The sequence below is a fragment of the Ostrea edulis genome, chromosome 3 (assembly GCF_947568905.1).
Source record: "Ostrea edulis chromosome 3, xbOstEdul1.1, whole genome shotgun sequence".
Taxonomy (NCBI): Eukaryota; Metazoa; Mollusca; class Bivalvia; order Ostreida; family Ostreidae; genus Ostrea; species Ostrea edulis.
The window spans coordinates 5,875,866-5,889,923 of NC_079166.1; positions in this window are offsets into that span (position 1 = coordinate 5,875,866).

The window sequence follows — 14,058 nt, forward strand, 5'->3', positions numbered from 1 at the left end:
ATAGCTACGGTCATTTGACCTGGCATGACGTTTTAGTGAGAAACACATTTATGAAGGTAATGTGACCAGGGTTAAAATATTAGATGAATCAAAGAGAGGAAATGATTGAGTTTGAATTATTTCAATGTTGTTTATTTATGTTTGAGTGCATGATGGTGATCATTGTACATTGATAAAATGGCTTTTTATAGGATCTGAAACAGTGACATGTGAGATAGTTGGTTGGCTGGGATTTCTATTTTCACTTTTGAGGATGTAGTAAACGGACGACAGGAGGGGAAGCTACGCATTTCCTCGTTGGATGATTTGTGTAGATTTCTGTAACATGTGTGGACGTGAATGTCATTTCAGTGAGTTCACTTGGAATTAAGACGCTGCGCAAATGTACAAAAAATGGTCCCTGGGTATAGAGTCTGAACAAGGGATATTGCATCATTCCTGATCAGGCAAGTCTACCAAGTTCATTTATTTTATTTTATTTATCTTTTTTTATTTTTTGTCTAATTATTGGTTTACAATATTACAGAAGGTGAAATATCAATGTTTAATTCTTTCTGTGTATGTGTATTTGTTTAATTTTTTTTTTGGGGGGGGGGGCATTATCAGTTTGTGAAGAGTGTCAATTTTGTGTATTGCTTAAAGATCAGTAGCAATGCCCTAATGTTGAGCATTGGGCAGATATGTAAATTGACCCTTGGTTGGTTCATGAAGTCCTCCTTGACATTGACCGAGCTTTCCCACAGAGACTATTTCTCCAAATAATGCGTAGAGTGTTGGTCATCTATCTGTGTCTGGCAAGTACTTGGTGTAGACAGCTATCATGCTGAATCCCGTGAAGGAAGGGGGTATAGATTTCCTTTGGAATGACGTACATACTCAGTGTTGCGTCGCTTGTGGAAACCCACATCTTGAAGAATGAGCTTGACTTTTGACCTTGACCCCATTTATAAGGTCAATCACCTAAGACCTGCTGGAGGACAAAGTGATTCAAGGTCAACAATCCTAGAATATCATGAGACTACTCCTAAAGATGTCACTGAAAACACATTTTTTTCATCAAGTTCTCCAGGACTAGTTTCTATCATTTCAGTCATTCGTGTTTGCTGTGTCGTCGCATTATCTGTTTTGACAAAGTGTCTTAGTTTTCGAGTACCATTTTGTGATGTTTTATTAAAAAAATAATTTTATGCTTTAAAGCATTATGACTGAGACATTATATGCTGCGTATGCGTGTGTGTATTTCATTATTATTATTTTAATACACCCTGAAATTGATGTTTATTCTTATCTAGCATATTTATGTTTTCTTCTGTTTTCATGTTTTATATGTACAATCAGGATAGGTACAGCTACGGACTGTTTACATGTGATAACGCCTTTTATATCATTGCATTTTAATGTTTTATTTATTTTATATTTATTATGTGTATGCCATTCTGTTGTAAGGTATGTATGCATTGTAAAGCACCTTTGAGCGTACATAGTGTATGAAAAGGGTGCTATATAAATTTGGTATTTTTATTATTATTAGTATGATAGAAACGTCAGTTTCAGCCCCTATTTGCCCCCTGGGGCCAATATGAAATTTACAAAACCTTATTGCACATCTACAGGACATTATTATTTAGCTCCTTGAATATCATATGACTACTAAAGATGTATATGGAGATTAAGTGACAAGCTTTATGTTAGAACACGTCATTTTTCGGCCCCTATTTGAACACTGGGGCCAATTTAAAAATTCTTAAACCTTATGGCACACCTACAAGACTTTGCTATTCAGCTCCTAGAATATCATTTGGATTGCGCTGTAAATTTCGACACAGTTTTAGTGACAACAACCGAGACAAATGAACGGACAGTGATAAAAACAATATACTCAAACTTTATTTAGAAAGTGCGGGTATGATTTAGTATATTTTTTCTATATTTATTGTTTATATTTATAAAATCTACACAATTGATAAAGGTTATGTTTTTTAACAATATCGGATAGTACCCGACTCAGATGCACGGATTTTGTCATGGTTAGTGAACACATGTTGTTTATTGAAGTGTTCGTAAGCACGATATTTACTGGTCAATATTGTTTGGAGTAAGAAGTGTAAAAGGTTTGTTTGGACACTATTCGTTAAGGAAAGCACTTTAGTTTTGACAACATTTACCCTTCTGTCTTGCCACGACTCAGCGAAAACAAACGTAATCGTGATGTTGGGATGCTTCAAGCTGGAATGGCACAAACTATCGTAGCAAGACACTTTGGAGTTCATCGGAACACCATCCTGTCATGATGGAGACGTTTCCAACAATCTGGTAACACTCGGGATTGACCACGTTCTGGGCGTCCTCGTGTGATATCTCGTCGACAGGACAACCACATTAGACTTTTCCACCGGAGAAATCGTTTCCAGGCAGCAAGTTTGACTGCTCGTAGCATTCCTGGACTTCGACCAATCATTCCAAGAACTGTGCGTAATCGTGTGTGATTTGTGTCGTAGACTCTGATTATGACGCTGTCCACTATCACGAAGAATCGTATTATGACAAATAAGCCAGATGGCACCACTCTCTGAAAATAAAACACTTCTGTATCAGATAGACGACTCGTAAAATAACATGTCTGTATCAGATTCAGTAATATTCATACAGCGTATTCTTATGCATGGGTTAATTGCAAAATCATAAGACTCATAGACCAGTCACTATACATTAACCAAGATGAACTTGGTATAACTCCCCTCTCACATCTAATTCTAACAGTCCATTGCATCCTCATCGCTAAGCCACTGTATCATAATTCCTTACTGTATACTAATGAATAATTGTAATTTATTGTGTTGTTCCTGAGATGTAGATTGCTTAAACTGTATACATTTCCATTGTAATATTTCAGATTTTCAATTATTGATACATGTAGGAATTAACATAGCTAATCACATAGATCATCTGAAATTCAGAAAGATCTGTCGGTACACCATATTTCTGTAGGTGAATTTAAATATTCGCGTTGTACATTTCCACAGAAAGCTATAACATCAAAAGATTGTTGCATATTTGCTAACGTCCCACTTGAGAATTTTTCAATTATAAGGACATATTAACAATGCAAAGAACTGCTAAATTTAAGACACCTCTCCATCAAGTGGACACGTAAAACAGCATTCACACAGTGTTTTCTAATGCTTATGCACAATTATGATGAGGTCCATAAACCAGTCATCATACATTTACCTAGTTGACTTTGATATAAATCATATATCACATTCAATTATAACAGTCCATTACATCATCATCTCTAAACATCTGTATGATGATGCCTTACTGTTTAAGGATGGATATTTGAACATTTATATTGTTGTCCCTGGGATGCAGATTGTTTAAGATGTGTACATTTCTATTGCAACATTTAAATTGTTCAATCACTGATAAATGTAGTAACTGTCATGGCTAGTTGCACAGGTTATGTGGATTTGTGGGATATCTATCGGATCACCATATTGCTGAAGGTAAAATTAGATATCCGCGTTGTGAATCTTCTCAACACTGAACAAAAAAAAAACCCAGGCATCCTCATAATGTAAGTACATAAAAATTTGATAATTTAACAACATTGAGAACTATTCACAAAACCTAGAAACCTAATATCATTGAGAGTTATATAACTTAAAACTGGCAACCTTAGAACACAACACAATTTTATCACCATAGACATGTATCATAATGAGTGAAAGCAAGCTACAAAGTCAAAATCACCTAAAACTGGCAACACAACAAAAACAATATCACCTAAAACTGGCAATCCCAACAAAAATTATATCATCTAGCACTGTCAACCTAACAATACCAAGAACTATATAACATAAACCTGGCACCCTAACAACACCAAGAACTGTATCATTTCAAACTGGTAACATAACAATACCTAGAACTATATCACCTAAAACTGGTACAATAACAATATCTACAACTGTATCACCTAAAACTGGTAACCTAAGATGACCTAGAACTATAGAACTATAGAACGTAAACCTGGCACCCTAACAACACCAAGAACTGTATCACCAATATAACACGGACTCAAAAAATAATGATATTACTGATTATACTTTTATGAGGGCTCAAATTTTATGGATATCTGTGGGAGCTCTAATCTTAACTGTATTCACGATTCATGAAATGTTTCGATGTTTTGAATATCATCCAGACAGGATACTGGCAGACAAGATGATGTTACAGGGGGTTCAACAGTCCCATTTAAAGTCAGCATGTTGCAAATTCTATGGTCGTTATAACGAATTAATTTGCCAATACAATCTGCCATTGATTCAAATGCCGTCTGACGTGTTTCATAGCAATGGCTAGACCGTGCTTGGCACTCTAAATATGACTACATATTACTTCATTTACCTGATCAAGATAAAGGGCTCACTGTGAGTGTGATTGACCAGCAGGGGATGTTTACAACCTAATTAAAATCAGATCCTAAAATATACTCACAATCGCTACAATAGGATCTGACAAAACCCTATAGGGTGTCATGTCTGCATGACCTTTCCCTTGAAATATTCATGAGAAATATCAGCCAGTCAGATTGCGCCATACAAACAATGCTGGCTATTTATGCTGTTCCCAGCAATTTGTAAACAAATTACAGTTATCTCTCTCCCACGAAGTTTATTCCACACTATAAAATTTGATATTCTAACTTAAGGATTTTAAAACTGTCACAGCAATGCCTAATCTACTCTGTCCATACAAACAACAAAACGTACGATGTAAAATATACCCAAATTAAATCAATTGTGAATTGCGATTTATGTATGAATAGGAATGGGTACGAATTGAATAGTTTTCAAGAGTTTACTTAATTAACTCGAGGAATATAACGCCAGTCGACGTAAACGGTGCATTGTGACGTCACGTCTAGCAGCAATGTATTTTCTTTCAAACCAAACAATCGCAGTAATTTTCCTTGAATTGTTAACACCGATGATTTCAAACGCGAAGTGCTGATTGGCTAACATAAAGTTCACATGAACATGACCCCTAGTCGGGTTATGTCAGATCTACTTACACAGATAATACGGCACGGATCTAAGAAGTCTGATTTTAATTAGATTGGGGACGTTTACTCTTCCTAAATACCTGATATAACCTTTGTTATGTTCACGAATCAGTGTTAGTCATGTCATTCTACAGAAGTGTATATCAAATCTTAATCAGTTGTACGCTTGACATTATGTCATGATAAATGTATCTATAAAGCATCTGATATTAGATCATATATGCAAGATTATATCTTACTGTCACACTGTTGGGGTACAATTATGGTGAAAAGGAAAGACTGTTGCATTTAGATTCCTGAACACATCCCATCAAATATGTATATTTATTCCAAGGAGGATGGTGTGCTGTATCGCACGCTGCTGATAACAGATTAAACATAGAGTGCATGCAGTAATGTAATAATGCGTATTCTGTACAACCTATTAAAAAAACAACGATCCATCATGATTACACGTCTAGTGATTAAAACAACGATCCATCATGATTACACGTCTTGTGATTGACAACATTCTAAATCTAAGTAATCCATATATACGTATATTTCATTCTAGTAAAACCATCTTTATATGGCGGTGTACAGGTTGATACACTTCCTGGTGATTATAGTTTTGACTAATCCTGACGTGTTATATACTGTACAAGTGGTTATTTACGCTGGGGGTGGAGTACACATTTATACACGTCCAACAGTATGTGTGTAGGGGTATGAGCGGAAATGGAATGTAATACATATATCAAAAATAGTTATTACTGTAGGCGTGGGGAATATTTACGCGCTTATTACGTGATCGCGTGATTAGTGTAAATTTTCTTCATGCATAAATAACCACTTTTACAGTACTTGTTTCGTTATTGGTTTAAAATGGACCAAAAACGAAAAACAGGAACTTCATCAAAATTAATTCCATTGGGTTACCTACCACTACAGATAATGATCACGCATACCAATTTTCTTTGGCTCTTCTTTATTTTTATCAAAGATCTTGCGGTGAATTATTTTTTATTTCAAAGTTTTGATATGCAAAATATTTTAACCTTGTATTCGTTGTATGGATAGAACAATAATTCAAACAGGCTCGGGAATTCACCTTTGTTTTCATAGAAAAACAAAAATATTGTTTGGATGTTGACAATTTCCGTGTCCTTAGACAATGAATTTTCATATAATATGATATATATTACATTAAATCTTCTTTTGAAAATATTTGATAAATGTGACGATACTGAGGATACAGCATTGATTTCATAATTCAGATAATAATTGACAGGCAGAATTATATAAAGTATTATATATTTTAACCATTGGATCGCTAAGCCATTTGTACTATATTAACATACAGTAAAACATCATTAACACATAGTTCTACTCCTTAAGCTCAAAATTCCACTCATTTACAGACATAGGAACGACATACTATACTTATAAGTTTGTAAACAGATTTAGTTGCAACATCAAAGGTTTATTTTGAACACATATAGTTGTTGCATGTTCTGGCTGTACTCTGCCAGTGACACTACTCAATTATTAGTTATTTTTTTAAAACAAGCGGATATAATAATCATAGATTAAATGCAAATCATTCGCATCAATCACACAGATTCAAGATATACACCAGGAGTTCGTTTATTGTTTTTGATCATCAGAAAGTAGATCATGGAGAAACAATGGTATTTCTTGTTAAAACTTATAACATTGGATGAAATTAATTTTGAAGAATGAAAATCATTTGAATCTCCTCCGTAAAATAATTGACATAATAGTAAGATTAGTATGTTCAGTAAATTGGACGACGTAACAAACTTTCACCATAAACCAGATTATTAACGATAAATGTAAAATGTTCCATCATCTTTAATTAGTGTTGAAAGCTCAGCAGACCTTAACATCAGACGCATAGTTGCTGGACCAATATTTGAAACTCACAAAATTGGTTAGATAGTAGATGTATTTGTAAAATATAGAGATCATTATAACATTAGAGATACAGTATATTTTCAAAACACAATTCTCATCAAAGTCAACACAGAACCGGTTCATTTGTTGTGATGATCTTCTATTCTAACATTTTATACGATTTAGGATTTGACATCAGATAACAATGGATAAATCTTTTGCAGGATACATTTCCAAAATAATTTATTTCAAAAAGTCTACAATTAATTCTAGAGAGCAGTTTCATGTATTTTACTAATACATGTACTTCTTATTGTATTAGAAAACTTATGATACAGAATACATTGTTGACAACTAGGTCTACCGCCACAGTTTCAATTTGAAAAGAAATAAATCAACGTTGTTTAATTTGATGTAGAAATTCCAGTGCTTCATTTTAACACAAGCAATATCATTTTTTATTTTTATTTTTCAAAATGGGATCTACATGTCGTTAGCAAATTTGAGCTTTATATCACAGTGTATTTAGTTTTATGGGTTTATTATGAATATTAAATAATTTTAAGGTAGAGATTGATAGGTTGATGCTAAAAAAAATTAACCATTGAATTGTTTTTTTTATTTCGATATATGTTTATGATGAAACTTCGATCTAAAACATAATAAAAAATCAATGTAGGTAATCGACCTTGTTTTTGAGAAATATGGCGATTTTAATAACACCTTCTTTAGTCCTTGTAAAGCGTAAAAAGTGAAGAAAAATAAGTAGAGAGCAATATACAAATAAGCTATAACATGTTTATTGTAAAAAGGATCATAACTTGTCATATATGCTTCCAAACAACCTTTCACAAAATTGTATATTACACATCAATTTCAAGTTCAGCAATCATTATTAACATGCAACAACATTACTTCAACAGAGCTACATTGGCTGTTTACCTTAAAACAGTGCACAATATTCGCACACAGGGTCATAATTTTGCTTAAGCTGCAAAAAAATTACCAATTAAATTTCTTATTTATTTCATTACGTGGTTAGTCTATTAGTAAGTTAAATATAAGAAAAAATTATACACCATAATGGGGTTCAATATGGAACTAGCAAAAAATTCCTAACCCCACCCCCTTTGAACAAACTACACATTTTCGTAAGAAAAGGGGTTATTAAAAGATGTTGTAAACAATCCATCAAAAACAGCTTGCTGAAATTCAAAGATTCTTTGTAATACCTTTTTTAAATTAATAAATGCAAGGTGAAGATAACGAACAGTGATCAATCTCATAACTCCTACAAGCAATACAAAATAGATAGTTGGGCAAACACGGACCCCTGGACACACCAGAGGTGGGATCAGGTGCCTGGGAGGAGTAAGCATCCCCTGTTGACCGGTCACACCCGCCGTGAGCCCCATATCCTGATCAGGTAAACGGAGTTATCCGCAGTCAAATCAGTGTGCCAAGTACGGCTTAACAATCGGTATGAAACACGTCAGACAGCATTTGACCCAATGCGAGGTTGTATTGACGAACTAGATCGTTATAACGACCATAGAATTTGCAAAATGCTGACTTCAATCGAGACTGTTGAAATCCCTGTACCATCAACTTGTTTGTCAGTAGCTTACCTCGATTTAAAAACTGACGATGGAGAAGCTGAAATCATCCCGTTTGTCATACAGTTGAGTTGTCAGTTTGCCGTTAATGTCTACTTTCAATAAAATATCTAAGTATGAAGCAGAAGTGGACGACTCTGTGGTGTCCTTTATTTCGAGCCCACAGGGATATATCAAATCGACATATGAATGAAAGCTATCATTGTTAATAGACAAAACGTCATCGATATACCTAAAAGTCGAATTGAAGGTCACAGCGAGAGATTTTTTCTTCTCACGTAGAAGTTTTTGAATAAATATAATACAGAAAGTATGTAGTTCAAATTTTAGCTTATACTTTGTTGTAGTTCTCGTTGTTGACCTTTGTGCACTTACACTCAGAATATAGATTTATCATACGTCATCATATTTGATGATTAATATCAAGAGTTTTCCCAAATAAAAATCCCCACAAAAAATTGAAATACAATTTCTATTTATTAAAAACAAATGTCTCCATTACATCCCAACTCCTTTAATATACTGCATGGTATGGAGGAGAAAGAATGAGCAGGAACATAGACGTCATGAATTGCACTCCGTGCATTGAGAAGATTCAGCCAGCAGAGATAAACTACTGACCTTTTTCTAGTTTAAAATGTTTAAGCATTCCCAAATTGCCTTTTTGAAAATTGAACATGACAATAAGAAGGTTTCTATAGGATATTTCAGGGGCGGATCAAGAATTGAAGTGTGGGGGGTCAACTGTATGAGGCAGGGGTCTGGGGGCAGCCTTAAAGGGGGAGGGGGTGATTCCCCAGAAACTCATGGATTTTACAGATTTTATAAGGCTTAAAATATGTCTCCTATGTAGTCATTTTTATTATTTTCTGTCAATTTTGATAAGGTGAAATTAATAAAATAACGCAAATTTTAAGGATGTTTGGAAAAAAATAGCACTTTTCCCACTAAAAGTAATTCAATAAATCAAAAGATTTTGTCAGACATTTATTTCTCTGAGAGTGGAAGAAAATATTGCTTCTTTTATCGTAGATATTTCTCTAAACAAGTGACCATGATTTACTTTAAACTTGAAAGTTTTAGGGGGGCGGGGGGGGGGGGGGGGGGCTCGCGCCGGTTGCCCACACCCCTAATATCCGCCAGTGCATTTATGTATGTGCTCTTGCAATTGACCATTTTGCTCTCACAATGATTGCATTAATATTTAGTTATTTTTCATACATTTTTTTATAATAACCAGACATGATTACCTATTATAAGAAATTGATATGATTATACAGCATACTGCACCAAATATGTTTAAATAATAACTTTATATTCAATATCAATGGAAATATTTCAACCCAATCGACCCATGGATTGATTGATTGTATCTTGTTTAACGTCTCTCTCGAGAATTTTTCACTTATGGAGACGTTACCAAGACCAGTGAACGGCTTCAAATGTTGGCCTTTGCTAGGTGCTTACGGCCTTTGAGCAGCGATGGTTCTTTAGCGTGCCACATCTACTGTGCTGGGCATCCGTTTTGAAGGTCATCTCCGAGGACCAGTGACATTCACACCTGATGCCGAGCGTTTGGCAATGGAACTGTCACTACCTGTTTCAACAACTCAGGTCTGTCGCGGCCGGGATTCGAACCCTGGCCTTCCGCATGTGGGACGAACGCTCTAGACCACCACGGCGGCTCGACCCATTGATCTCAAGGCCCATATGAGCTATCTTGCTCTCACAAATATATATGCCTCTTCATAAGTTTATGAGTCCTACTTGTAGTCTCACACTGAAACAAAAACTCGCTATTGGATAGCTCAGAATGCATGCTTATTGCATTCACAGTATACATGCACTGTGTGTAGGGCGGGGAGGGGGGGTGTTAGAAAATGAGAAATTCAAACACATTGATTAAAGTTATAAAATTGGTATTTTATTTTCATTTAGAAATGCTTACTGATTTTGATATATCAAAAACTTAGAATAATCAATAATGACACTTCCTCTATATATTTACGCAATATTATTGTCTTTAAAAAAGACATGTAATACATGAGTATTTCTTGAACATTATCATATATGTAATCAATTGTTACAGGAGAGGGTATTCTAAGTTTTAAGGACTTGTGCTCAATCCGTTTGTTATAATATCAAGACAATAAAATATGTTCAAATCATGAGTACAAGTACTTGTTTTCCATTAAATTCACAATTTAGTATGTTGCACAATGTGCCGTTCTTAAAAGAATAAACTAGGACGAGTCGACTGGAACTCCATATATATTCTTTATTCGGGACTTTCCTCATGAGACGAGGGTAAAAAACTATAAAACAAATAAGAAACAATCAAAAAACACTGATCAACTTCATCAAAATGTTGGCGAAAACGTGAACACAATAAAAAACTATTTAACCAGTCATGGCTCTATACGTATAACAAACGTATGGTAAACGTATGACAAACGTTTCGAGTGAAAATAGGTCACATTATTGAAAATAAACCACGAAGATTCAGAAAACGATTACACATAATCATACCTATAGAAAAACATCCATAACATTGTAAAGTTATTGTTTACAAAGATATTTAAGCAAACTTACTCCTTGGGGAGGCCCAAATACCCAAAATTTACAGAGACATAAAGCATGCTACGGCGTCACGGAAGTATACACTAAAACACTAGTACACAAACCGGAGCGGTAAAATTCCGGACCGCGACATCACACACAATGTATCCATTGCTCTGGGCTCACAAATACATTATTAATTCTATCCAAGTCCCACATTTTGCAGAAGTTCTTGAATTTTCTCTGTAACCTGTAAAGTTGTGTGGTCCAGGGGATATGACATCATCAATGTAAATGAAGTACCTGTTAAAATATATTTTGTATATTCAAATATTGAAAAAAAGATGAATATCTGATATACTAAGAATTGTCTTTATAAATGTCTGGTGTTAATATGAAAAATTCTATCTTACTAAGATAGAAAATATTGTACCTTTCTTGCTGATTTTCATGGCAAATTGCTGTTGAAGTTGTTGGCTCGAAGCCCACTTCAACTTGCACTAGTCCTTAGGATGATGCTTAGAATAAAATCATCATAATTAATATTTGCAGAGTCAGTAGTAATCATTAATTATACTGTGTCAGACAATGTCAATTTTAAAATTGTGTGTCTCAATGTATGTTCAGTTAACTTTAAAATGCTGATATATTGAAAATTACACACATAACATGTATTTTATTATGTTAATTTTTAAAATCTTGTCTGCAATCAGTATTACATATGTAACACTACATGTATGTTAAATGTGTGCAGTGCAGCAATGTGAACTCTTGCAGTAGTAGTACATCTGCATGATTGTTATTTATTTCATATTGTTATAGTTACCTTATATTTAAACATACTCTCCCACCACCGGGTCCTTAATGAGGTGAATAAACATCATAATTATCATATTGCAATATGAGATGACAGATGTTTTCATAAAGTGCCAGTTCATTCTAATAATATCAAAACAAGTCAACTCTAGATTTATCAAACCTGTCTCCTTTACGGAGTGTGGGTCAAGAGAAGGACATACATATCTTATTTTCATACAATACATATATTTGCCTATGAGGGGGGGGGGGGGCTTGTGATTTTACAAATATTTTAAATAAAGTTTTGTAGACCTACATGCTTGCATGAAACATGAAACCTCAGATTTGAAATATATCTCAGGTCAATGAAATTTCAAGATACTATAAGTACTATCATATATACCAAATAGAAGTTTAGTGCAATACCCCCCCCCCCCCTCAAACTTGTGAGAGCCCTATTTTTTTCAAATCTGGCATATACATGGCATCCATTTACAATTACATGCGCTTGTAAGAGTTATATTTTGAGCACTTATAAATGCACAAAAAAATGAAACAGCTCCAAGTTGTGCGTTTATAGATGTTATTATAAAATCGCGTTGTGAAATAGCAGAGGAAAAGTGGGTTGAATACAAATTCAATTTGCCATTTTTTTTCACGTACATTGTACCAAACGAAATTATGATTTCGTTATCCACGTTGGATGCATCCATCAAATTCCTCTTCTCAGAAGAAACTTTGTTTAAACACTCAATGACTACAGAAACAGTATTGAAACTCGCAGCACTCGGACATCGCGATCACGCTACATCAACAACTTTATTTACGTAGCGCAGCTATGCATGGTGGTGAATTTCGTGAGGTAAAAAGTACCATTCTGCACGGACGAAACATTTAGTCCACTATTATTACGTTGACGTATTCCTAATCTAAACTATGGCCACATTTTTGCTGTGATAAAGAACAAATTTTAAACACAGAATTTGGACCTAGAAAGTTTGAGTGGATCTGCGATTCATGTATAGATATTTGTAGTGGAAATTCCACCGTGGATCAGAGTGTGAATGAAATTTTAACAACTTTACATAAAGGTATCAAATTTCTCATGTTAACTTCTGTGGCATACTCAATAAGCTTGACCAAATCAAGATTTTACTAAAAGATGGAATATTCGATGTTTTTGCTGTCACAGAGAGCAGACTTGATTGTCATATTTCCGATTCCGAAATTAAAATCAAAGGATACACTGTTATAAGGAGGGATCGAAATCGTGTACTCATGTTTATTAAAGAAAAATGGACTGTAATGAACATATGCAAAGATGAAAATTTAGAATTTTTGACAGTAGATATCAAACTTCTTAATTCACCAAAAATCAATGTAGGAGTTGTTTACAGACCGCCCGATTCCAACTCACAATGGATAGAGGATTTCGAGGAGCGGATGGAGGATTTGTCAACTTCCTGTACCGAACAAGTTATTATGGGCGACTTCAATATAGACCAATTAAAGTCTTCAAGTTTTAAATCTGCGATGGAAACATGCGGTCTTACTCAAATGATAAACGAGCCTACCCGTGTAACGTGCGATAGCAGTACGTTGATAGATCATATAGATGTTAACCATCCCGTATTCTATATCTCCAGGGGAGTGATACCAATCGGGCTGAACGATCATCACCTTATATATTCGATACGAAAGAAATTTAAAGCTGTTTCACGACTTGACCATATTCATGTAAAGTATAGAGATCAAAAGAAACTAATTGAAAAAGATTTTATTAATGATCTTAATGCTGTTGATTGGAACTCGCTGAAATCATTACCCGACATCGAGAGCATGTGGTCGTCTTTCCATTCTATGTTCATGACAGTTGTCGACAAGCATATGCCCATAAAAGAGCGACGTATCCGCAGTGACTCTGAGAAGTGGATAAACGATGATATTCTTTCAGAAATGCGACAGAGTGATATATTACACCGCCGAGCAATAAAGTCACGTGACGAATCCGACTGGAAATTATATAAGACCGCAAGAAACAGGGTTGTGAATAAAATTAACGATGCTAAACGCGAATTTGTGGAAAGTGCAATAAATCAAGCCAATACAAAACCAAAAGACATG